Below are 26,996 nucleotides of genomic sequence, written 5' to 3' on the forward strand. Positions count from 1 at the left end.
GAGCCTGACCTCAGTGCCAGGCAAGGTCATGGAACAGGTCATCTTGGGTGCCATCACAAAGCACCTACAGGATAGCCAAGGGATCAGGCCCAGCCAGCATGGGTTTAGGAAGGGCAGGTCCTGCCTGACCAACCTGATCTCCTTTTATGATCAGGTTACCCACCTGGTGAATGTGGGGCAGGCTGTGGATGTAGTCTACCTGGACTTCAGCAAAGCCTTTGACACTGTCTGCCACAAGAAGCTCCTGGCCAAGCTGGCAGCTCATGGTTTGGACAGATTCACTCTGTGCTGGATCAAGAACTGGCTGGATGGCAGAGCCCAGAGAGTGGTGGTGAATGGTGCCACATCCAGTTGGCAGCCAGTCACTAGTGGTGTGCCCCAGTGATCAGTGCTGGGCCCAGTCCTGTTCAATATCTTTATTGATGATCTGGACGAGGGCATTGAGTCCAGCATCAGTAAGTTTGCAGATGACACCAAGCTAGGAGCAGGTGTTGATCTGTTGGAAGGTAGGAGAGCCCTGCAGAGGGACCTGGACAGGCTGGATGGGTGGGCAGAGGCCAATGGGATGAGATTTAACAAGGCCAAGTGCAGAGTTCTGCACTGAGGCCACAACAACCCCAAGCAGCGCTATAGGCTGGGGACTGAGTGGCTGGAGAGCAGCCAGGAGGAAAGGGACCTGGGGATACTGATAGATAGTAAGCTGAAGATGAGCCAGCAGTGTGCCCAGGTGGCCAAGAGAGCCAATGGCATCCTGGCCTGCATCAGGAACAGTGTGGCCAGTAGGACAAGGGAGGTTATTCTTCCCCTGTACTCAGCACTGGTCAGGCCACACCTTGTGTCCTGTGTCCAGTTCTGGGCCCCTCAATTCAAGAAGGATGTTGAGGTGCTGGAACATGTCCAGAGAAGGGCAACAAAGCTGGTGAGGGGCCTGGAGCACAAATCCTATGAGGAGAGGCTGAGGGAGCTGGGGGTGTTTAGCCTGGAGAAGAGGAGGCTCAGGGGTGATCTTATTACTGTCTACAACTACCTGAAGGGGCATTGTAGCCAGGTGGGGGGTGGCCTCTTCTGCCAGGGAACCAGCAATAGAACAAGGGGACACAGTCTCAAGTTGTGCCAGGGTAGGTATAGGCTGGATATTAGGAAGAAGTTCTTCACAGAGAGAGTGATTTCCCATTGGAATGGGCTGCCCAGGGAGGTGGTGGAGGCACTGTCCCTGGGGGTGTTCAAGAAAAGACTGGATGAGGCTCTTAGTGCCATGGTCTAGTTGACTGGCTAGGGCTGGGTGCTAGGTTGGACTGGATGATCTTGGAGGTCTCTTCCAACCTGGTTGATTCTATGATTCTATGATTTATAGTATTTTTGCTGGAGTGTCTTTCTCTAAGTATTCTCTTTTGATTATCATGAGCTGCTGATCTTTTACTGTCTTGAAAGAATTTAATGACAGTCATCATGAAAGAGAACACTTAGTTCATCTAAAAATGGTTGGGCGAATCATAAAATATTTACCAACTCCATAAAACTGTTACTTTTAATCTCTCTCTCAAGATATTCTTCTTTTTATTCAAGCATGAACAACTTGTGTCTTTGCAGTCATAAATATGGGCCAGTGATATGCATGCTCAAGTGTATAGTCTGAAATATTGCAGTGATTTCAGTACTGAAAGATAGACTATTAGCTTTTAACATGCTGGCTGAACTTCCTAAAAGGGCAGTGGGAAAATTAATTAGCTAAAGAAAGGAAGTTTAAAAAAAAATAAAAGGAAGAGAAAAGGGAAAAGGAAAAGGAAAAGGAAAAGAAAAATGAAAAAGAAAAAGAGAAAAAGAAAAGTAAAAGAGAAAAAGGAAAAGAAAAAGAAAGAGGGAAAGAAAAAGGGAAAGAAAAAAGGAAAAGAAAAAGAAAGAGGGAAAGAAAAAGAGAAAAAGGAAAAGAAAAGAGAAAAAGGGTAAGAAAAAGGGAAAGAAAAAAAAAAGAAAAAAAGACACAGGGAAAAAAAAAAAGAAAAAGAAGGGAAAGAAAAAGAAAAAGAAAAAGAAAAAAGAAAACAAGTTAGTCTCCCAAGAGGGAAGAACATATAGCATGTATACCAACTGATCAGAAATATCTGCCTCTTTTAAGTACTTTCCACACAATGAATTTCTTCTTGTAGATCACAAAACAGCAATGTTATGGTAAGTTATGACATACACACTGTTCATTTGGCAGTGAACTTGGCTGGCCCTAAGTGCTTCATTCCATCTCAGGATCTATCCTCTTGAGATTAAAGAGCTGCTATAACTCATTGTTTCTTTAGAAACAGATGAATGATATCCCTCCTGTTTTCTCAGATGCAGACTTTATTCTTCATAAAGTGAGTTATTAAATATGCTGGCTGTGATTATGTAGCTGAGACATCAAAGATATAAAATCAACCAACTTTGACACAAAACAGATGACAACTAGAGTTGCTTTTGATATGCTGTTTATCTACATGGTCCTACTGATAAAGCCATAGTATATCAGAGATAAGAAAAATAAAATGGCTGTGACTTTTGCACACACTATACTATATTTGATATAGCTGGAAAACAGCATGGTAAACAGAGACAAAAAAATCCTTGAGTCTTCAGTTAAGCACTCACCTCTTTTTCACCATCTGTAAAAAACAGAGTAAGTGTAAAGATATTGCCTGTGATAATGTTCTAAAATTCTTTGTATGGCACTACTGCACTGTATCATTGTTGTCATCATCATCACTACGATGATGCTTCCCAGTTTGTGACTGGTATCTTTCTTCATTCATGAATACTTCCGTGTGATTCTTCAAATGCTTGTCTGGTGTCAGTGACCTAGCAGGTTTGCTTTAGTTTGGCCTCTGGTCAGGCTATGCTTATACTGTGAAAAAAAAACCAACCAGAATTAGACAGTGGTCTAAATGAGGTTCTTAATTTGACATGTTCGCACTATGCACTATTTGACCGTGGTGTCCTCTGGGTCTCATGCTGTCCTTCTGTCTCACAGGACTGTTCTTTGTAGTCATTTTGGGTGTTTAAAGTATCTGAAATAACATGATCGCTGTTTTGCACAGTACAGGTGGCATCACCAGTACAAAACTGAGATGAAGACATACAAGATGACTGGGTTATTGTCAATGGAGGAGATAGGATGGAGAAAGTCAAACCTTATCCAGTGTTGCCTATGTTACCTAATGGCAGTGCTGCAGATGTTGCTTTCTATGTTCCTTTTCTCTTGGAGGCTTTGCAAATACATGGATTCTGCTGGCCCTAAAAGTAATGATTCACCTCTTTATTGCCTCATAAATACTGATTTAGTACAGAAAGAGAACCTCAATATATCACTTTTCCTTTTGTCCTGGCAATTTTAGCCCCAAAATAGGGACTAAATTGAAATGGATGAAGTTAATTCTGACTGCTGAACAGGAAACCATTATTATTATTCTTTCATGTGCTTGCCCATGCTGCTCCAAATTACCAACTTCTTGCAAGCAGAAAAGTTGCGTTTTGGTAGCTGAACCTCCTGAAGGACTCCACTGTGAGTGGAGGCTTTTGGCCTGTCCAAACAACCATCTTGATAGCATGGATCTCCCCTCAGTTTGCAAGCATCTGGGACTGTACCTGCTTTTTTACAACCTGCTTTCCTAGACCACGTGAACATACCTGTCAAAATTTGCATTCTTTCCCCCCCCCTCTTCCCCCCCTTCTCAAGCTGTGTTCATTGTTCTGTAAAATCAGAAGTTGCCTAGTTATTTTTCTTCCTCATTGCTTTCTTGGCATGCAGTAAGTGGGACACCTGTGGCTGCACAGCCCTTCATCTTCTTTGTTCCTCAAGTTCTTCTCCTTACACTTTGTGCTCATGCATGTGCGTATCCTTAAAGAGTTGTGCTGCATTTAGTCCCAGTATACAGCCACACTTGTGAATCCTCACAGTTACTTGAAACCTTTTTGAGGTGGAGGATGACCAGAAGCAAATGACTACAGGGGCTGCAGCCTTTCTCCCACAACTGGCACCAGTAGTGGTAGGTTGGCATGGATGATCTTGCAGGTCTCTTCCTACCTGGCTGATTCTATAATTCTCTGTTAGCATGCATGGCAGGGTTGCAGCTACATTGATATTCCTTTTCATAATGACATCTATCAGAGAGAGTGTGTGTTATTGAAAGTGGACAAGGTTAGGAGCATTATTTTTATGCTCCCTTGAGGGAGAACTAAAGGTAAGGAGGAATGCCTGAAGGCACACCTCCTGCCTTGGAAGCAGATTTTTTTTTTCTATAACAGAGCCACAGCTGAAGCTCTCCGAAGTGTGGTTAAGTGACAAATCACCATGCCTTTGCATGTTCAGAAAAAAAAAGCAAAATATCCTTCAGAGAGAAAGTGGACAAAACAAAGCCACCAAAAGCAACAAAACGCTCCCCATGATTTCATAAAGTGCACATCTCTCCACGATTCTGTGCTGTCAGGTTAGTTTGTGACAAGCCACATTGCTGACATCTTGCCTGCATTGTTACAGAGGCTTTCTCTAGCCTGAACATTCAGTTACGAGGACTGCAAATTGCCTTCCAGGAGGCAGCTCTGTCCTCCGACTGGAAATGTCCTGACTCAAAGCTATGCAGCTTCAGCAAGATCTGGGATAGATCACCCCATGGCTGCCTCTCTGACCTACTAGTTCTGAGTGTCTCAATTCAAGAGAGATATTGAGATACTGGAATGTGTCCAGAGAAGGGTGACAGAGCTGGTGAGAGGCCTGGGACACAACCCTGTGAGGAGAAGATGAGGGATCTGGGCTTGTTCAGTCTGGAGAAGAGGAGGCTCAGGGCTGACCTCATTGCTCTCTACAACTATCTGAAGCGAGGTTGTAGCCAGGTGGGGGTTGGTCTCTTCTGCTAGGACACCAGCAACAGAACAAGGGGACACAGTCTCAAGTTGTGCCGGGGGAGGTCTAGGCTGGATATTAGAAGTTCTTCCTAGAGAGAGTGATTGGAATGGGCTGCCCAGGAATGTGGTGGAGTTGCCGTCCCTGGAGGTGTTCAAGAAAAGTCTGGATGAGGCACTTAGTGCCATGGTCTAGTTGATTGGACAAGGCTGGGTGCTAGGTTGGGCTGGATGATCTTGGAAGTCTCTTCCAACCTGGTTGATTCTATGATACTATGTATGCATCATGCATCAACAAATGTTTTAAAAAATTGATCACAGAGTGACAGAATTAGTGAGGCTAGAAGAGACCTCTGAGATCATCAAATCCAGCCTATGATCTTACACCACTACATTGACTAGACCATGTCACTGAATACCACATCCATTCTTTCCTTGAATATCTCCAGGAGGAGCAAATTCACCACCTCGCTGGGCAGTTCATGTTAATGCTAAGATATTCTCCATCATCTTTTAGTCATTATTGAGAAAATAAATGCTGTCTGAGCATTGGAAGAAATGCAATGTCTCTCCAGTCTTCAAAAAGGGTAAGAAAGAGAACCGAGGAAACTAGAGGCCAGTCAGGCTCACCTCCATCCCTGAAAAGGTGATGGAACAGCTCATTCTGGAGGTCATTTCTGAGCACATGAAAGAAAAGAAGGTTATTGGAAAATTGCAGGGTGGATTCACCAAGAGGAAATCATGCTTCACAAAGCTGATAGATTTCAGTGATGGCATGACTGGCAAGGTAGACGGAGAACAGTGGAGGTTGTCTACCCCAACGTCAGTAAGGCTTTTGACGCTATCTCCCATACCATCCTCATAGGCAGGCTTAGGAAGTATGGGTTAGAGAAGTGGACTGTGAGGTGGATTGAGAACTAGCTGAATGACAGAGCTCAGTGTGTTTTGATCAGTGATGCAGGGTCTAGTTGAAGGCCTGTAACTAGCAGTGTTCCCCAGGGGTCAGTACTGGATCCAATCTTGTTCAACATTTTCCTCAATGACCTCAAGAACCGACAGAGTGTACCTGCAACAGTTTTGCTGGTGACACAAAGCTAGGAGGAATGGCTGACATGGTAGAAACCTGTGACAGACTAGAAGGCAAGGACTGGACACACTAGAGAGCTGAATGGAGAAGAATGTGCTGAGATCCAGCAAGTGCAAGTGTAGGGTCCTGCATTTAGCAAGGAATAACATCATGGAACAGTTCTGATTACAGATTGACCTGCTGGAAGGCAGCTCTGCAAAGAGACCTTGGAATCCTGGTGGATAACATATTAACTACAAGCCAGTTAACTCTTGTGACCAAGAAGACCAATGGCATCTTGAAGTGCTTTTAGAAGAGTGTAGCCAGCGGGTCAAGGGAAGTCCTTCAGCCTTTCTACTCTGACCTAGCGAGATTACATTTGGAGTGATGTTTCCAGTTCTGGGCTCCTCAGTTCAAGAGAGGCTAGTGAGAGACTAGAAGGTTGTAAAGGTGGTGAAGGTTGTAAAGATGGTGAAGAGACTAAGCATAACCCTTATGAGAGGATGCTGAGAGAGGGCTCTTTAGCCTGGAGAAGAACATAATGGAATCTTCTCAATGCTTATAAATATCACAGTATCATCAGGGTTGGAAGAGACCTCATTAGATAATCAAGTCCAACCCTTCACCACAGAGCTCAAGGCTAGACCATGGCACCAAGTGCCACGTCCAATCCTGCCTTGAACAGCCCCAGGGACAGCAACTCCACCACCTCCCCGGGCAGCCCATTCCAGTGTCCAATGACTCTCTCAGTGAAGAACTTTCTCCTCACCTCCAGCCTAAATCCCCCCTGGCGCAGCCTGAGGCTGTGTCCTCTTGTTCTGGTGCTGGCCACCTGAGAGAAGAGAGCAACCTCCTCCTGGCCACAACCACCCCTCAGGTAGTTGTAGACAGCAATAAGGTCACCCCTGAGCCTCCTCTTCTCCAGGCTAAACAATCCCAGCTCCCTCAGCCTCTCCTCGTAGGGCTGTGCTCAAGGCCGCTCACCAGCCTCGTCGCCCTTCTCTGGACACACTCAAGCATCTCAATGTCCCTCCTAAACTGGGGAGCCCAGAACTGAACACAGTACTCAAGATGTGGTCTAACCAGTGCAGAGTACAGGGGCAGAATGACCTCCCTGCTCCTGCTGACCACACCATTCCTGATGCAGGCCAGGATGCCACTGGCTCTCTTGGCCACCTGGGCACACTGCTGGCTCATGTTCAGGTGCGTATCAATCAGCACTCCCAGATCCCTCTCTGTCTGGCTGCTCTCCAGCCACTCTGACCCCAGCCTGTATCTCTGCATGGGGTTGTGGTGGCCAAAGTGCAGCACCCTGCACTTGGAGCTATTGAACCCCATCCCATTGGACTCTGCCCATCTGTCCAGGCGGTCAAGGTCCTGCTGCAGAGCCCTTCTGCCCTCCAACCCAGCCACATCTGCCCCCAGCTTGGTGTCATCTGCAAACTTGCTGATGACTGACTCCATGCCCTCATCCAGATCATCTATGAAGATGTTAAAGAGGATGGGGCCCAGCACAGATCCCTGAGGGACACCACTAGTGACAGCCGCCAGCTGGATGTGGCACCATTCACCACCACTCTCTGGGCTCAGCCCTCCAGCCAGTTCCTAACCCAGCACAGTGTTGCCATCCAAGCCATGGGCTGACAGCTTAGCCAGCAGTTTGCTGTGGGGGATAGTGTCAAAGGCCTTGCTGAAGTCCAGATAGACCACATCCACAGCCTCCCCACATCCACCAAGCGGGTCACCTGATCATAGAAGGAGATCAGGTTAGAAAGGCAGGATCTGCCCTTCCTGAACCCATGCTGGCTGGACCTGAGCCCTTTGCCATCCCTTAGGTGCACTCTTATCACCCCCAAGATAACCTGCTCCATCAGTTTCCCTGGCACTGAGGTCAGGCTGACAGGTCTGTAGTTCCCAGGTTCCTCCATCCGACTCTTCTTGTGGATGGGGATATCTAAAAGTATTTCAAGATATAGATATGTAAATATCTATGGTGATGTCAAGAGGATGAGGCCAGACTCTTTTCAAGGTGTACAGTGACAGAACAAGGGTCAGTGGGCATAAACTGAAATGCAGGAAGTTCTGTCAGAACATAAAGAAAAAAACATTGACTGTGAGTGTGATGAAGCAGTGGAACAGGCTGCTCAGATGCATTGTGCAGTTTCCTTCTGTGGACATGTTCAAAACCCAACTAGTTCTGATCTTGAGCAAGCAGCTCTAGGCAAATCTGCTTTAGCACAGAGCTTTATCAAAGACTGGATGATCTCCAGAGGTCAATTCCAACCTGTCCTATTCTGTGAATGTGGAATTCTGTGATCATACTGCCTCAAAAATTATATGCATATGTAATCAGGGTATATATATATATATATATATATTATTTATTTTTTTTTCCCTGACAGAAGCCAGAATAATACTTTAGAATCCACAACTTTGCTTTTAAATTACTTTAAAATATTTTAGTGTCAGTTCTGGGCTAAGTCTACACTGATCTAGAAATGTATTAATGCATCACAGATATGAACTGCACTTCATTTCAAAATATTTTCACTGTACTAAAGCTGACAACTCTGGTAATTATTTGAATTATTCATAGGGTCAAACCAATCAAAACCATTTGTGAGACTAAAAAATATAAAGCATCTCTTATTTTGCTCTGTTCTATGGATGTGGAAAATACATATCAAAGTCTTACATCTGGAAAATTTAAAATACTGTCTGAAACATGCCAGATTTCAAGCTGAAGCACAGAAAATGAGAGTGATCTGGCAAGTAGAGATGGCAGGTGCAGATAGAGCAAGGGAAAAGGAATCAATTAGTTGTAAGTGAAACCCAATTGCCAAGTCTCCATGACATCTTTGTTGAACACCTTTCAACAGCATTTTACTGTGCATTATTATTAAGTCTCACATACACACCTCTGCTTAGTCCATATAAATAGGGTTGCCAGGAAGATTTGGACGAGGAACAAATACATATGTCTCTGTCTATATGCATGCTGTATATGTATAGATACATATTGTGCTAGTTTGAGCCTAGCTAGAATGTTTTGGTGAGAAGAATTAGATTACAGGATGTGAAAAGGAAACAATGGTGATGTCTACTTCACTTATAGGCTTGCTGAGATGTATAAGAACAACATAAATATTGATAAAGGAGTCTCTCTCTGGGCTTTGGGATGAACCTCTCTCTCTAACCTAACCAGCTGTTTGTGTGACTAATCCATCTGCTTCCTAGCTGCCCCTGGCTGACCCTCAAAACTACCTTGAAGGCAAGGTCTTAGGTCAGTTAGAGGGATGGGAAGAAGGTGGAAGAGTGGTTGAGAGCCCTTCCTGGGGACTCAGGTTTCTGGGAGAGGAGTTTTGTTTCTGTACTACTTTTTAACTTGCATATTTCTGTATTTAGCTTTGTATATTGTAGATATCTGCTTGTGTATTGTGCTAAGCTATAAACATAAAGCTTCATTCAATTTCCAGAGCTGCTGAGTCTAGTCTGGGTGATTTTCCAAAGTATGTGTGTTGGGGGAGGAGGGGGTGGGTAACACCCAAACCATCACAACATATATATATATATATATATATATATATATATATATATATATATGCTTGCTGTTTATGTATATACATACATGATGTATATGTATACATACATACATATATGCATATATATATACACATCAATATATGTATATATACATACAGTGCACATATATATATGTATGTATATTATACATATATATATATGTATTTTATATATATATATATATGTACATATATATGTGTGTATATGTGTATATACACACATATATCATTGCTGTCTACAACTACCTGAAGGGACATTGTAGCCAGGTGGGGAGTGGCCTTCTGCCTTCTCCCAGGCAACCAGCAATAGAACAAGGGGACAGAGTCTCAAGTCGTGCCAGGGTAGGTGCAGGCTGGATGTTAGGAGGAAGTTCTTCACAGAGAGAGTGGTTTCCCATTGGAATGGGCTGCCCAGGGAGGTGGTGGAGGCACCATCCCTTGAGGTCTTCAAGAAAAGACTGGATGAGGCACTTAGTGCCATGGTCTAGTTGACTGGATGGGGCTGGGTGCTAGGTTGGACTGGATGATCTTGGAGGTCTCTTCCAACCTGGTTGATTCTATGATTCTATATACATGTGTATATATATGTGTATGTGTATATACATATACATACAGATATATATGCACACACACACATGGAATTAAACACAAATTCACACCACAAAACCAGGAATCCCAAGACACTCAATAACAATCCACTGATTTATTAATTCCAGTTTTCCTAATTTGTTTTCCACTTCTGCCGTAGTTCTGATCTTGATGTTTAACTTCTGTATGATTTGTGTGGATGTAGGAATTAATGAAGGATACATAGTATCATCATAGTATCATCATCAGGGTTGGAAGAGACCTCACAGATCATCAAGTCCAACCCTTTACCACAGAGCTCAAGGCTAGACCATGGCACCAAGTGCCACGTCCAATCTTGCCTTGAACAGCCCCAGGGACAGCGACTCCACCACCTCCCCGGGCAGCCCATTCCAGTGTCCAATGACTCTCTCAGTGAAGAACTTTCTCCTCACCTCAAGCCTAAATCTCCCCTGGCGCAGCCTGAGGCTGTGTCCTCTTGTTCTGGTGCTGGCCACCTGAGAGAAGAGAGCAACCTCCTCCTGGCCACAACCACCCTTCAGGTAGTTGTAGACAGCAATAAGGTCACCCCTGAGCCTCCTCTTCTCCAGGCTAAACAATCCCAGCTCCCTCAGCCTCTCCTCGTAGGGCTGTGCTCAAGGCCTCTCACCAGCCTCGTCGCCCTTCTCTGGACACGCTCAAGCATCTCAGTGTCCTTCCTAAACTGGGGAGCCCAGAACTGAACACAGTACTCAAGGTATGGTCTAACCAGTGCAGAGTACAGGGGCAGAATGACCTCCCTGCTCCTGCTGACCACACCATTCCTGATGCAGGCCAGGATGCCACTGGCTCTCTTGGCCACCTGGGCACACTGCTGGCTCATGTTCAGGTGGGTATCAATCAGTACCCCCAGATCCCTCTCTGTTAGTCTAAGTTGTTAAGGGCTCTATCATAAAAATATAAGCAAAGCATAGACATTGAGTAGTTTTTTTTTTAAGCAGAGACCTTATTGTAGACTGGTTGTTGTGGAGGGGATTTCTCTATTCCTTCCCAGTTAGGGGGAGGTGAGAAATTAATTTTATGTGGTATTATTTTTTTATAAAATTATTTATTAAAATTAATATTTACAAATTTGTACCACCCCCAACCACTATGTAATCAAGTTTGTTGTGCAAAGTTATGAAAACAGTTGGGACATATTTACAGGGATTGGATTATTAAATGGAAATATCAAATTATCAACAACTATAGACAAAGATTCCCTTAGGCTTAAAGTCTCTTAACAACTATACTGTCTGCCCAGCAAGGGCTGAAACTGTGTCTGCTCTTAAGACAGAGGTAACTTACATTACAAAGGATTTAAATCTTGCTTAGATGTGTTGCTCTTAAGTATTAATTATTAACCACCCTCCCGGGATTGTGTCACAGCGTGTGCCCAGTATTTGGGGTCTTGGTGAGGCTGGAATCTGTCCCGGCTTGCAGGAGAATGATAAGTGTTCCCAGTCTCTGGGGTAAACAGGATTTCTCTGACCTTCTCTCCTGGTGTGAAGTGGTCTCTGCCTTGGTGCTGCTGCTTCTGGATGCTGTGTCCAGGGATGATCAGCTGGCAGGATTCCAGGTGCTGGAGGAGGATTTGTCTGTGCAGCTTCTAGCACAGTCGTCTCACAGCTCGCAGGCTGTGTTTGTAGGTTAGCAGATAGTCTGAAAGGTCTGCTGGGCCTAGAATTTTCCAGGCTTACAGGGCCGCTGGCAAGCAGGGTCTGCCGGGCTGCAGGGAGACTTGAGCTCCATAGATCAATGCAGGATAGCAAGCCAGTGTGTACGGCTGCTCTAGGCTTAGGCAGGGGCTCTCGGCTCCCCATATGTGTATGAAGTGCAGGCGTGCATGCACTCTGCTTCTCAAAGGGTATGCAGACAGCTTAACTGCACCTTGAGATCAATGCAAGAGGGCTGAGCCTCAGTAATGCTTGCAAGAGAGTAAGCAAGGGCCTGACTCTGTGTCTAGGCCATGCAAGCAAGTCAGGGCAGCAGGGTGCTGCTATATGGATCAGAGAGCTGAGTCTGAACAGCTAAGTCCAGACCTCTGAACATGTGGTGCTCCTTTGCACTCCTCTTTATAGACTCTGGGCCGAGGTTCATGGCTCATTTGGCCATCTAGAGTGACCAATCAGGTTGGCAGTAAGCCCAAACCTTACCTTAATAGGCAGTAGCTGTTTGCCTGGACCTTCCCAATTAGGGGACCACCTGGGCGGACCCCAAGGGTACATGGACTGGGTGTGTGTTTGTTACACAATCTGTTTACTGCCATGGGTCCTGGCAAAAGAAACATGCCCAGGCATGTAGAGGCATAGAGAGGCCTCAGTTCTGGGGATGCACCCCCTTCACCACACTGGTCTACTTGCCAGAGCACAATTTGAAAGGAAGGTCCTTTATCTCAGGGAAAGCACACACAATGTGCAGAAGGCAAAAGAAAAAAAAAAGGTCAGTGCCCTATAAGAGTTCCTTGCAGCACCCTTAATCAATTTTTCATGGGTTCATGCTCCTCTTTCTGTACTTCTTCTGCCAGGTCCACTAATACCATTCATAATAAAATCTAGCTGCAAGAAAATATGATGAGAGACAAAGAGTGATTTTAAAGTAGTAGCCTGCTTATATTTCCAGTCAGATAATTTTTCAGAAGAAAAACAACATTAAACTACTTGTAGTAAACTGTAAAATAAGCTTCTTTCACTGGTGAATGAAGCAGGCTTGTAAGTCCAAGAAACACTGCACATATTTTAACCTTTTCATTACTAATTAATATTTTTTTCTGATTATGTTATCTAGGATGCTTTATATCCACTGTGCCATGCTGTGCTGTATCAAGCATCACCACTCCCAGAAAAAAGTGGTCCAAAATCCTTCCTATGCCAGTATTTTCTGTGTTTGAAATATTTATGTCATGTTCAGTTAATAAAAAAAGCTGTATTAAAATTGAAGTGAACTTTATGTTTGCTCCTACAAATGGCAGCAAAAGCAGCCCTTCTCAGAAAAGTGCTGTGGGCTCACCTCAGTCCCTTGACACTGAAACACCTCCTCCTGTTTCCCAGGATTTGCTTTAATAATTAGCTAGACAATAACTGGGGAAAGGAAGGGAAAACATTAACTTCCATAATTCCCATGGAGTTTACTGATCCTTATGAAAATGATGTTAAGAAGCCACAGAGGACTCAGACTCAGCAGTTATAACAATGTTCAGACTCCCCTACTAGACCTCCTCGGTGTGGTGCATGCTCTGGGACTGTGGGATTTATTCCTGTTGTCTGTCTGGGTGGCTGCAGCTGAAACACTCTCTTCTGCCATTTTAAACTTGTAATGTTGACCTCAGCAAACACATGTTCTGTATGTTGGAGGCACTGTACGGAGTCCCTGATGTTTGGATGTTTATTTATTTATTCTTTCTTTGTACCCTGTCTAGAGTACTGTTACGCAGAATTATTACAGAATCATAGAATCACAGAATAGTAGAATCATAGAATGGTTTGGGCTAAAATTCAGTTAAGTGCAGGTAATAGATTCATGTGACTTTTCCAAAATTTAGGCCTAATTAATATGTCAAACATCTTCTTCCCAGAGAGAGTGATTTGCCATTGGAATGGGTTGCCCAAGGAGGTAGTGGCGTTGCTGTCCCTGGAGGTGTTCAAGAAAAGACTGGATGAGGCACTTGGTGCCATGATCTAGTTGATTCAATGGGGCTAGGTGATAGGTTGGACTGGATGATCTTGAAAGTCTCTTCCAACCTGGTTGATTCTATGATTGAGTTCAGGTCCTAACCAAAGTCTTGCACCTGCATCAGCTTTTAATTCTATGTAGGTGAGATCTGAAGTTTGATGCCATGGTGTAAGAACACAAAAAAGAATCCCACCCATCATGGGTAAGAATTTTAAATTGCATCTCTATGTCAGAAATGAATTGATTGACAGAAATTACAACTGTGTTTTAAATGTAAGAGCAAATACAAATATTACACCAAAGAAGCTGATGTGCCTGGATTCCATGTTACTGCTCAAGTTGATTGTGAACATGGAGATATGTGTGTATCTGTGTACAGATTTATAATGAATATCAGTTTACTCAGAAAGCTGCAACCATTACTGCTGTAGAATTTGTTTGATGTCTGTCTGACAAAGGCAAGATATTTTTCTGACTTCATTCTAAATTAACCATAAGAAATTACCTGACGTAGTGTAAATCAACAGCAAATATCTGCGGAATGCAGACATGTAGTTAATGCAATCAATCATTAACAGTCACTTTTGTTCTATGCAGACGTAGTAGAGCAAACACTTGTCTGTCAATGTACCCCACAGTTTCATAGAGGCATTCTTACATGCCAGTTATAATTTTCTCATGTAATGCCTCCCATCCTCCGAGTGGTCTTACTGAGAAAACCTCCCTGATTGTATGCTGCTTGTTCTTGTCACTGACTGTTGTTCACAAAGGCCATCAAAGTTTCTGAAGAACAAGGGTTGTTTATCAAATCCGGCAAATGTCTGGGCACATGCATAGTGTTTACTAATGACCATGCAGTTGTTCTGTAACAGAGAACTCCAACAGTATCATGTGAGAAGGAAATATTTAATTATTTCAGCCACTTGTAATTAGTTTAATGATCTGAGCTTGCTTTGTTGATTAGGTTGTGGCGAATAGATCTAACACGTTCTGGCTTCTTTATTGATTTTTAAAGTATTTCGTGTAATGTTAACATCTGACAAATTATTATTCAGCCTTCACAGTGTGTGGAGAGATATTCACATCCCTTGGCTACCCTTCCCTGTACACATATTTTTGATACTACATGCCATAGCAGCACCATAGTTTGGAAAGCTTTTGTTGCAACTCTTCCACCTTTTATTTTCATTTCTATTATGTGTTACACTGGAAAAAAAAAAAAGAAGTGCTACATAAAGCTTCATTATTATGCTTTTGTGCCATTAGCTGCATTGCACTCCTAGTCATGAACTCAACAACATGCTATAAATTAGATCATCATTTCGTCTTGCTTTGTTTTTCAGTATCTGAAGAAACAATGGAAAGACGTTTCCTTTGACTTGGTGGCAAGAGGGAAGGGTAGGAAAAGAAATGGAGTACATCAGCCTTATGCACAACCTCTACCAACCCTCACACTAGCCACTTCTACTAGTCATGAAACAGCAGTGGGGCAGATCTGTGCATCTAGCCCTATGTCCACACAGAGGCACTGATAGCCAGTACATGAACCAGCACAACTCTCCTGCTGATTGATTGTAACTTTCTTGGATCCTGCCCCCTCAATATCTTGATGCTCTTTGAGGAAAAAAAACCAAATCAAACCAAACCCAAAACATTCTGCTGTGTACTCTAGTGCTCGTTTGAGGCTAGCTGGAATATTTTAGTGAGAGAAATTGGATTATAGGCTATGAAAAGGAAATGATGGTGGTGTCTGCTCCACTCATAGGCTTGCTGAGATGTATTAAAAACAAGAACATACATACAGATAACACAGTGGGTCTCTGTCACAGCTGGTGTCTGTACTTTCCTCCCTGGCCTACTTTATATGTAACTAATCCTTCTGCTTTCTAAACCCACTGGCCAATCCTCCAAACTCACCTTGCACGTAAGGCAAACTCTGGGATAAGGTAGAGGGGTGGAAAGGAGGTGGAAGGGTTGTTGGGAGCCCCTCCGGTAACTCTGCTTTCTGTGAGGGGTGTTGTGTTTCTATACTACTTTTTAACTTGTATGTTTCTGTATATAGCTGTACATATTGTAAATATATGCTTGTATATTGTGCTAAGCTGTAAATTTACATTTAATGCGATTAATGTGTTGTCATATATTAATGTTGGAAAAGGCTAAGCTATATATATATTAATAGGTTACTAAATTGCAAGGGGGTCACCTATCACTCAATTTCTAGACAAAGATGTTCATTACTGCCGGGGTGGGATTGTCCTGGAGTCATGTATACCCCTAAATTCCTCTCCTGCCATGACTTTGGGGGAGAGGGAAAGACGCCTGGTTCCTCCCCCCTTGCCTTCTCTGTGGGCATGAAGGGGGGTGAGCAAAGGGGTCTTGCCCATATGAGGAGTGCCCCATGCAGTGCCCGCGCTGGAATCGGGCTGGGATTGGCTGTGCCCTTTCACACCTAAGGAAGTGGTAACTCTGCCCTTTGTCCAGCAAGGGTATAAATATTGGGGTCTTCCCGCCTTTGGGAGTTCCCGCCTTGGAGTTTGTTCCTATCTGAACCTTCATGCTCCCCCACCTCTCTGTCCTCGCCTTGGATGCAGAGAGATCTTCAAAGACTGCTTCACCTATTGACACCCTTTATAAGCCTAACGACCCTTAATGGTCCACCTGTAGCCGCTGAAAAGGGAATGAGAAAGAGAGACAGACTGTGAGCAAGTCAGCCTGATCATGAATTATTTTGGCTCAACTTTATTAGTAAGAAAATGCTATTAATTAATAGCTAAAGCCCTTTCCATCTTCTGACTTCCAAAATAGTCAGATTATCAATGGTATCCCTGTAGATAATTCTCAAGCAACTGAATCTGCTAATTAAACTAAATTAATCTTTGTATATATAGTTTTGGGGGCAGGTTTTTGGGAAAATAAAATAACTCTATTTTTGTATAAAAATTCCCAACTCGGCCACACATTAATTCCTGCCTCCACAACAGTAGTGTTGTAAGTAATAATTATGTAGACTGCAACACAGACTTTGTTCCAGATGCTTCCTATAGTGGGGAAACTTCCTGTTTAAAAGCAATCTTTCATATTCAATTTATAAACAAGAATGCTGTGTGCTATACTCATAACACATCAGAGTACTACAAAACAACAGGTTCACTTGTAAGGATATAGCTCCTTCTCCAGAAGCCAGACTTCATTCAACGTTTTGCCTAGCCCCTGGCTTTGTGTGCTTCATGGCAGCCTTTTGGGAGAGTTTCAACAAGTCCTGGTGCTAAATACACCACTGGTGGCAGCCTTTTTTGTGGCAGACATTGCAACACTTGCAGTTCTTGGAAAGCAGAAACTAAGGGATTTGCTTTGATTTCGAAATTCTACTGTGTTAATCTGAAGATTTCTTCAGTTTCTTTATTTGCACTGACTCTTTGTCAAGTCCTACTGTTTACAGCTGTATGTCACAGACCTTCTAACTTTAAAGGGAAGTGAGTCAGGCAGTGAGTATTTGGTAAGGCCACGTCCACAAAATCGTGCCTACCACTGGACATTATGCACCAAATCTGTGAGGTTTGAAAGCCTTACCTCAGTACTGGCCTAATTCTGTGAGGTACTTAAGTCCAAGGTGAAAAATCTTATGTTTCCAGGAATCTCCAATTCTTTCTGCAGCAGTCTCAAAGCATCTCAGACTCACGGAGTCTGAACAGCTTAATCTTTGTTCTAACGCACCGTTGGGTTGCACAAACAAGAAATTGATCTGCTGTTATTGAGGAATAGTTTAGAGCACATGTAATGCATGCCAACAAGGTGAGGCTCTGCATAAACACTGTGGCAGGAAGTGCTTTCATTTAAAATGACATGAGGAGATATGAAGGAGGAAGTTCCTTAGATACAACTGTGCAGTGCCTAAAATAGGCTTTGGACATGTGAAGGATGACATTTTAATGCCTTCTGCCCTGAGCCACTGAAGGATACTCTACCCACTTCTGAGGAGGACGCCCTGGAACTTTGGCTGAAGACTGTTCTCCTGCTGATGAAGGATATCTTTAAATATTAACTGGGTCAGAGAAATAACTGCCATTTAACCTGGTAGATTGGAGTGCTCAGGGAGAACAAACCTGGGCCATGGAGCGTGGTGCTTGATTTGTTTGTTTACTTTTGCAGAAGGGCAGAGCAAAGAAGAGAGCCTTGAACTCTCCAGCCAGGTCCCTGACTGTGTGCCTGCCACATGGCTGTTACTCAGCCTTCCTTCTCTTGCTCGTTCTATGTGGAGGACTACATGTGTGATTGGTCCTGCTTCTTCCACTCCAGCACACACAATATATGCATATAGCAAGTATATATGTGTGTACAAATACGCTTTTACCATGCACACACATACTCAGATGAAAACACTGGCAGCAAGGGCATTCATTTTGCCAGCAGATAGGAAATGTTTTGCTCAGGTCAAGTAAGCGAAAGCAGGAACCATGACTGCAGACTTATTAATAAATAAAGTAATATGGCAGTAGGAAAAATTTAGTCTGGTCACCCAGCTGAGAGAGAGAAACAATCCAATCACTAATCTAGCAGTTATACTTCTGAAATGGAGCCAGACACCCTGGAGACTGATATCCTCTAATTGTTTAATATGTGAAATTCAGTTTTATATGTATTTATGTGATTTAATATTGAATTAAGTGAATGAATAAACCTTAGAATTTGTTCCTACTTATACTGAAGAAGTCTAGAGAGCTTCCTTGTGTCAGAATGCTTGTAGGCTGGTTTTCAGTTTATCTTCTGTCTTCCAAAACATACCCATACATCTGAGGAACAAGCAGTGCACCCAACATTAAGCTGCACATGTGGAGCTGTCAGGGCTCCCACCAGTATCCAACAACTTTTTGGGCCAGAGGAATTCAAGTTCAGTCTAGCTGCCAGCAGGAGTTGTGCTTGGTTGTTGTGGTTAACAGTCTAGGCAAAAGGATGGTTCCTTCTCTCCAAGGTATGTCCAAGTGGCTTTCCACCTGTGAAGAACATCCAGCAAAGACTAAAGTATGAGGGCAGGGCTTTCCTGTTTCCTCTTTAGCAGATTCGCATGCCTCAGGTGCATAATTTTCTATTTGTGCCACATCTATGGCTCTTCCTAGAGCCTCTATAAGAGATGAGCTGGTAGGATGGGTAGCTACTTTAATTAGAGAAGATAGAATGTGTGAGAAACAAAACAGGGGAAAATGGTCAGAAACTTGTCTCCCAGGCCTGCTCTTGGTCTAGTAGTATTTTTCTGGAGATTGCTCTGTCCCCTTTGGATACTTAGGAAGTCCCTTTCTTCCTGCAACTACATTTGCCTCTTGAGTGCAGTCTCTGCTCTGCTGCCCACACTGAACTCTTCCAGTCACACCCTGTCTGCTAGTCTGTCCATGCTGCTCTAAGATTGTTTCCTGGGGCTAGTCCCCTTCTGTCTTCCAACAGAGTTCCTCAATGCCCTCAAGCCCTTCACCTCCATTACTGTCCTGGCAAAGCAGCCCAACACAGAGAGTCAAGGAATGAAGGAAAGGAGAAGACCAGAAGACAAAGTGGCAGCAGCACAGTCAGCAGCCAAGTTTTAGGTCTTTGGCCGATAAAAGCTTTAGTAATAACAGACTGGGGATTGTTAAGGGAGCAGGGGACACGGAATGTGACTGGAAGTCAATTAGGAGCTAAGAGCAGGACTCAGAGAGAGAAGGAGGCAGCTCTGCGAGATAGTGACAGGACAGAGAGGCCACTTGCTTCTTGTCCTAAGGCCTGTCCCCCTGGTGTTACCAATTTCTTGATTTCTTTATCTTCTTTGGCTACATTTTCATCTTTCCCATGTGCCTACAAAAAAGTTGTGTCTTCCCATCTGAGCATCAGCCTCTCCAGATCAGTCACCTTCCCAGCACTCTAGCCACAGTGCCAGAATATCCATATTCTGGACAAGAGTTCCTGCTGAAGTGTCCCAAAACAACTAGTGGACTACCCTTTTATAGTTGCTTGACTCATCTTGTGCATGTGGGGCTGCATGGTTAATATCCTGGGTGGTGCCTTGTAAAGGTTTGCGCTGGACTGATGTGATTTCTGATTCCATTTTTGGGCTAAATCTGACTGGAGCTGGTGAACATTCCAGTGGGTTTCAGTAGCTATTTGTTGTTGTGGGCTGGAGAAGGTTTGGTAGGTTTGATAAAATTGAAGATAAACAGTGGCACTACTATCTCTCTCAAGCTATAGGAAAGAGCTACAGGAGAATTTCCCAGCTCCTCAGAGCTCTGGGCATGGAATTGACTGTCATCATACTTTGCAGTGACTGTCATAGAAAAGTAAGACTAACCAAGCCAGGTCAGTCCAAACTTCCCTCTAGCCAAGTGCCCTGTCTCCAACAGTGACCCACAGTGAATGTGTTAGGAAAAGAATGAGAACAAAGCCAGACTTGTGGTAGTAATTTTTGAAACTGTTCCTCCAGCTTTTAGCATGCTGTGTGGCAGCCAGGGGAGTGCACTGAGAGGGAGAAGCTTAGCGCTCCCTTGTGCAGCCTTCCATCCATATGAGACAGGATTTTATCCAACACTGCAAAAATATCACAAAAGGAATGGGAAAGTGGCAGGTATTTTGATTGTAGCCTTTGGCATTCCTGAAACTAAGGGTGGAAGGTGACAGTGATTGAGTAGACCAGAAAATGTCTGAAGACTTTCCCAAGATAAGAATAAGAGCTAACCAGGAGGTATTGTGTAGTGTGCCATCTTTCCATGTTACTGCCTTTTGCTGATTCTTTACAAAATACATGGTGATGTCATGTATTTCCTCAAAGCAATGTTCAGGTGTTAGAGGTGTACAAAAGTGCTGGTCCCAGCACCTCTAAACCCTGATTATCTGTTAATGAGGTGGTTATTAGTCAGTGTCTTGCAGATTAGGATATATTAGTTACTGTAGTTGTTTCCTACACTTAGAACAGAAAAATAACTATGATGGCTGTGGTCTTTATCTTCAAACTGTCACTTTTAGAGTAGTGCCTGTTGTATATTTACTCCTGCAGTGAATGTATCTATATGTGCTCTCTATAATAAATGAGCATGAAAACAACATGTAAAAAACATTCCAGTCAGGTTTGGAAGGAGACTGTAAAGTTCATGATCATTAATTCTTACTCCCCAGACATTTCTTGCATTAAAAACTGAATGAAGTAATGAGCCAAGAAGGAAGGCTTGTGGAAAACTTATCAGGAATAAATATTTAGAAAACTTTTCTATTATATCATCATTCCTGACAAGTTTATCTTAAAAAAAAAAAAAAAAACCCTCTTTCTTTATACTATCTTCCATCCCACAACTTGCACAAAAATGGACAAAGTGGTTTCATCTGAAGCATATTCAGGCTTTCCATATGTGTTTCTGATATTTCCCTAGACACCACTTTGAACTACTCAGGAAATCTCAAGGGTGGTGTTTGTTTAAGATTGGTGAACAGAATGGCACTGTAGCCTGGGAACTAGACAAGCAAAAGAGCAATACTGTCCTCACAAAACACACTGTGGATGCCTTGAATTACTCTGTGTAATAGATAATGCTAAAATTAGTGGTGGAGTGTTATTGTTGTGGGAGCACGGGAAGTGTGTTGCAGCACAAGCAGAGCTCCAGTGTCAGCACCCGCGACTGGATGAGATGGGAGCTCCTACTGTCCTCCCTGCCTGGAAATTACGTACTTCTCTTACACTAATTATTTTTTTACATTTTATTTTCACTTTCATCCTGCATTGAAAATATAGAAAGCCTCATTTTTCTTCCTTTGAGCACACTATAAAGTCATCATAATTGAATGCTGGATGCCTTAGTTCCTGAAGACCTGTTTTTGTTTAAACATTCTCTCACATGGCAAATGCTGCAAAGGATTGTGCCTCACATTATGGGGAATCCTTCATAGGGGTGAAAAGTTACTTTGAATTTTTTTCCCCAGAATCATAGAATCATTTCAGTTTGAAAAGGCCTCTAAGAGCATTGAGACCATCAACTTAACACCACCAGGCTGATTAAACCATGTCCGGAAGAGTCGTGTCTATGTGATTTTTGAGCACCTCCAGGGTTGGTGACTCCACAAAATTCCCAGGCAGCCTATACTAAGACCTGACCACTCTTTCAGTAAATTTTCCTAATACCCAATCTAATTTGTACCTTCCAGCAATAGCTTTTTGTTAGCTATTGATAGTATAATCCAAATTAGATGAAAGCTTGCTTGCTTCCAGAGTGTTGGAACTACACTTGTTTTGTTTCTTTTTCTAAAATGAAGAAAACTGTGGCTAGAACTTTCAGCCCAAATGGTGTTCCTGCTTCTAGCTGTGCACCAGCCCTCCTGTGCATATGGAAATATGTAAACAGAAGATGTTTTATCTATCTATTTATTTAAGGAAACAGGAAAATCATCAAAAGAAGATTGGCACTGCTCCTTGTCTTTTTATATAAGAGAAAGAACAGGAGACAAAAAAGTGCAACTGCAGCCTTGCCTATTATCTGGAAGCAAATAATAAGTGCCTTGCTTCATATTTCAGACATTCCAGTCATACCTCCAGTTCCTTCTTTCCATGGTTTTACTTACAGAGCCAGAGGAGAGCATGGCTGGGACCACCCCATTATAACCATTACCTGCTTTGACGCAGTCTGTATCAACTGTTAAGTCAAATTCTGTAACCGCTCCTACATGGGCAGACACTGCTGTATCTATATTTTCACTACTACTGGTCTTGCTACAAAGTCAGCTTCTGATCAACCTTGCTCTTGGGCCTGCCTACTCCAGTTTTACAGGTTCTGTGCAGTCGGAGTAGTTATGGTGTACAGTTCCATCACTGTGTTGTTTAACTCAGAGCACATCATGAAAAGCAGAAGTATTTACTAAGGGGAATATTTATGAGCCAATTCTAGACATGGAAATCTTGTTCACTGCAGGATATTAGCCCCTTTTAGCAGCACATTATCTTGTCCTTGTAGGTAGCAGCAGAGGTATCTAGGCTTGCAAATCAGCCCCTAAGTGAATAAGAAAACAGCTAAGAGGAAACGGAGTGTTTTACAACGTGGGTTGTTATATTTAAATACATACAACAATGCAGCAGAAGTCAAACAGCCAGGCAGAAGATCCTTTCTCCCAGGAACCTCAGGACAATAACCTTTCTGCAGGGAAAAAAAAAAAACAAACAACCAAAAAACAAACTTTCCCTTAAAATACACTTTGAGTCAGAGATACTTTGAAATCAATGCATGCAAAGAAGCTCTGGTGAAATTTTCATTACATTTCTGCCTGCCCCCCTAAAACTGTCTGCTCCACTTCTCTGCCAAAGGTTGCCACTAGGACAGGAGAAATGCATAGCCAGTCCAACCTTCTTATGCCTATCACAAACACAGAGATGCTGGCTGAAGGCAGCACACAATAGGTCTGCTTGAAACTTGGTGCGCTGAGGTCTCTAGAGACTGTGTAAATATTTACTTTGTTCCACAGTATCGCGGCACTCCCTGAGTTTTTGCTTTGAATGGGCCCAAGTCACTGAAAACAAGATCAAGTGAAACTGCTATTCTTCAGGTGGTTTTGCACTGAAATAGCACCAAGATAAAAAAGAGCAGTGACATTTTGGCCAACTATGATATTAAAGGTTGCTTTACACTGAGTTCTCATGCATTAGGGTGAGCAAAAATACGTGTTATCCATAATCATTCAGTAGTACTTTCAAGACAGGCTTTTCCATCCCACACCATTGAGCTGAAGATGGGAAAGTATCACGAGAGGTCCTGACTCACCTTCAGTCTTGTCATTCCAAACACCTGCTGCAGTGTCAGCCGTTCTCCTGTCTTGGAGCAGGACTGTAGCCACCACAGAAACTTAACCTTGGTATTAATGTTGTCAGAATATTATATGAGAGGAAGACATGTAGATGACAATCTGTGACTATGTTTGTTGAAACATAGCAATGGAAACAATGATTACAGAAAAGAACAAGATCGTCAGCACAGAGCAACAAGATTAGCATTTACTGAGATTCTATAGTTTAGGAGTGTTAAATCCTCTCTCTACCCATAACAGAAACTTGACTGTCAGATAATCTGACTTAGAATTGCTCACTACCACCTCAAGGAAGATCAGACATTGCTTGCATTGGGACAGACTTACATTCAAATTACAGTACATATATTTTTCCTTAGCCCTCACATTTTTGCTAACAAACCTCAACCTCTCTTTTCAGAAATGACCCTCCGAATAGAGTTCAGTAAGGATTTAAGATCCTTCTGAAAACAGGACAAGACACATCAAAGCACTGACAGAGCCCTGAGCAGCAGGAGCATTGTCTCTCCCAGGAGGAAATATGTTTCTGCACACTGAAGCTGCTTCGCTGCACAGTGAAATTGATGCTGATAGGTAGGTGTCCACTCACAAACATGTAATCGAAGTCTACAACACAAAGAGCTTAGCACTGTGTGGAGCAGTGGCTTTAGCATGTATAGGCACTCAAGTCTCTTCAGTGTATGTGCCTGTGTTATTCTAATTACTGAATGATAATTCTTCAGAAGCATGAAGTGACACATCACTAGAATGATTAGATTTTTCTTTAGATAGGGCTGTTGTGAATAGAAAACCCAATAATCTGTCAACAGTATATAAAGGCATAGAGTTAAGAACAGTGAGCAGGAAAACAAAGACAGAAGTTAAGGTGGGAGAGTGTACCATGGAAAAAGTAATTGTTTTTATCTAAGGGATAGAGAAAAACTAGAGGAAACAAGCTTACCAATGCCTGTCTTGAAAGATGACCTGAAACACTAATATCTCAAGACACAGGCAGGTGATTAAGACTTGTGTTGACATTTAAACCATGGAAGCAGTTGAGAGCCTCATCTCAGTCATGTCTTTATCCCATTCTGATCTGGAACTGGAGGCTGATGCTATGGCTCAGTGCTATTAAGTTGGGCTTTCAAAAGGACAATTTTGGTTTAGAGGAGATGTATACAATGTCTCAAACTGTGTGGCAAGGGGAATGCGCTGTAGCCAGGAGACAGCAGTTGAGCAGTGCTTGATAGCGCACACTGCATTTTGAAGTAATTACAAGATTTTTTTTCTTCAGATAAATAATAACCTCCCATTTGTATTTATCCAGTAGGCCCTGCTACCTGCTGCTGAAGAGAGAAGAAGATGATAATTACTAGTTTCTTCTTGCCTCCCATGCTGCACACTTCTCCAGGTTACGCTCAGCTACGCACTCTGGGACAGCCATGTGTTCTGGCATGACTTTGGTCTCTGACACCGAGAACTGTGGGGACTGGCTGGTATTTTTAATGCATCTGCTGCTAGGGTGAGTGAGGATTTCTTGCCTGTTTGTATTCCACACAATGATTTACGAGAGAGTGTAAGAAGTAAAAGAAGACATAAATTGGGCTGGGGTGGAGGAGCAGAAATAAAAAAAAAGTGAAAAGTGATTCAGAAATGTGTCTGCTCTTTCCGTTCAAGCCACTGTACAGAAACTATGCTTCTATTGTGGGACAAAGACCTTTGAGCACAGTGAGATGTGTTTATGCTGCTCCTATCAAAGAGCCTTTCATCTCCACAAAGCAAATTATTAACACATTCCACTGAAGATGTGGGGGTGGAGACCCTGGCGTTGGAAAAAGAGCTGGCCAAAAATGAACTTTTTTTTTTTTTTTTTTTTTTTTAATAAACACTTTTAATGATAGTGAATGGCACCTTGCCAAGACCCTTATGCCCAGTGAAGCACTGCAGGCTGATTGTCTGGAGAAGTCCCGTGGGCTGACCCTTTTGTGCCAAGGAATTTCTCATTTGAAAGGCAGTGGTGTGGGAGGTGTGGGCCTTTCCAGGTTCATCGAGTTAAGGCCTGCATTGCCAGTGGCCTCAAACCTGCACCAGAGACTAATTTTTCTTGGATGAATGAACACCCGCCTGTGTTCCAGGCAGTAAACCTTGCCCTTTCAGGAGAAGCTCAAAACATGAGGAGTAACCTACACAAAACATGAAGAACAGTTCTGTTAATAGATTACTCCCCATGCACTCCCAGCATCCTGCCTGCATGTCTGGCTACCCAGCAAAAATTGAGCTTACTCTTATTCTATGATTAAGTAAGTATCTAATGTTTTCTTTCTTGCCCGGTGGAGCAATATTGACTTGCTTGGAAAAAAGGGCTCGTTTTTAGTAAATGGAGACCTGAAGTCAGTCTGTCAATAAGCCAGTTGAAAATCTAGAGATTTTCTTAAACCAATTTTTTGTTTGTTTGTTTCATTTTAAAGTAGTGCTATTCTTTGCAGGAGCATTGTACTTCTTCATTTCTATGATTGTCAAAGTATTATACATACATATGTACATATATATAATAGGAGGAACTTTTTAGGCTACCAGGTAGTGACAGGACTAGGGCCAAGGGAGCGAAGCTGGAGATGGGTAGGTTCAGACTGGATATGAGGAGGAAGTTCTTCAGCATGAGAGTGGTGAGAGCCTGGAAGGGGTTGCCCAGGGAGGTGGTTGAGACCCCATCCCTGGAGGTGTTTAAGGCCAAGCTGGATGAGGCTCTGGCCAGCCTGATCTAGGGTAGGGTGTCCCTGCCCATGGCAGGAGGACTGGAATGAGATGATCCTTGTGGTCCCTTCCAACCCTGGCTGATTCTATGAGATATATACATATATAAATCTAATTATAGATTTTTTAATATATATCATTATTTTATATATATCATTAATTCATATATATATATATATATATATATATATATATATATATACATGGATTGCAACAAGATTTACAGGTTCCTGTGATTCAAAGGACACTTGCTGTCCTTACAAGACAATATAACTTTTCTGGATGAGATTTAAAGTAGAGCTGAATAAGCTCTAAGCAAGTGGTTTCTGTCCATGTCAGAGTGCTTCTTTCACAATTAATATTCAGCTTTTAGGCAGTCAGAGATCCCAAGGAAGAAAGGGAATTCTAGTGGGCTTTCATTTAACCAGTTAAAAGTTAATCAGTCAGGGTTGGAAGGGGCCACAAGGATAATCTAGTTCCAACCTCCCCTGCCATGGGCAGGGACACCCTAGATCAGGCTGGCCAGAGCCTCATCCAACCCAACCTTAAACACCTTTCTATATTTCTATATGCTTGTACATCTCTTGGGTGGTAATGCCTTAGCTGATTCTCAGTTAACATAAGATACTCAAGGAAACCATTCTTCAAATTTTATTTTATTTTTTCCCACC

The sequence above is a fragment of the Pogoniulus pusillus genome, chromosome Z, assembly GCF_015220805.1.
Source record: "Pogoniulus pusillus isolate bPogPus1 chromosome Z, bPogPus1.pri, whole genome shotgun sequence".
In the NCBI taxonomy this organism is placed as follows: Eukaryota; Metazoa; Chordata; class Aves; order Piciformes; family Lybiidae; genus Pogoniulus; species Pogoniulus pusillus.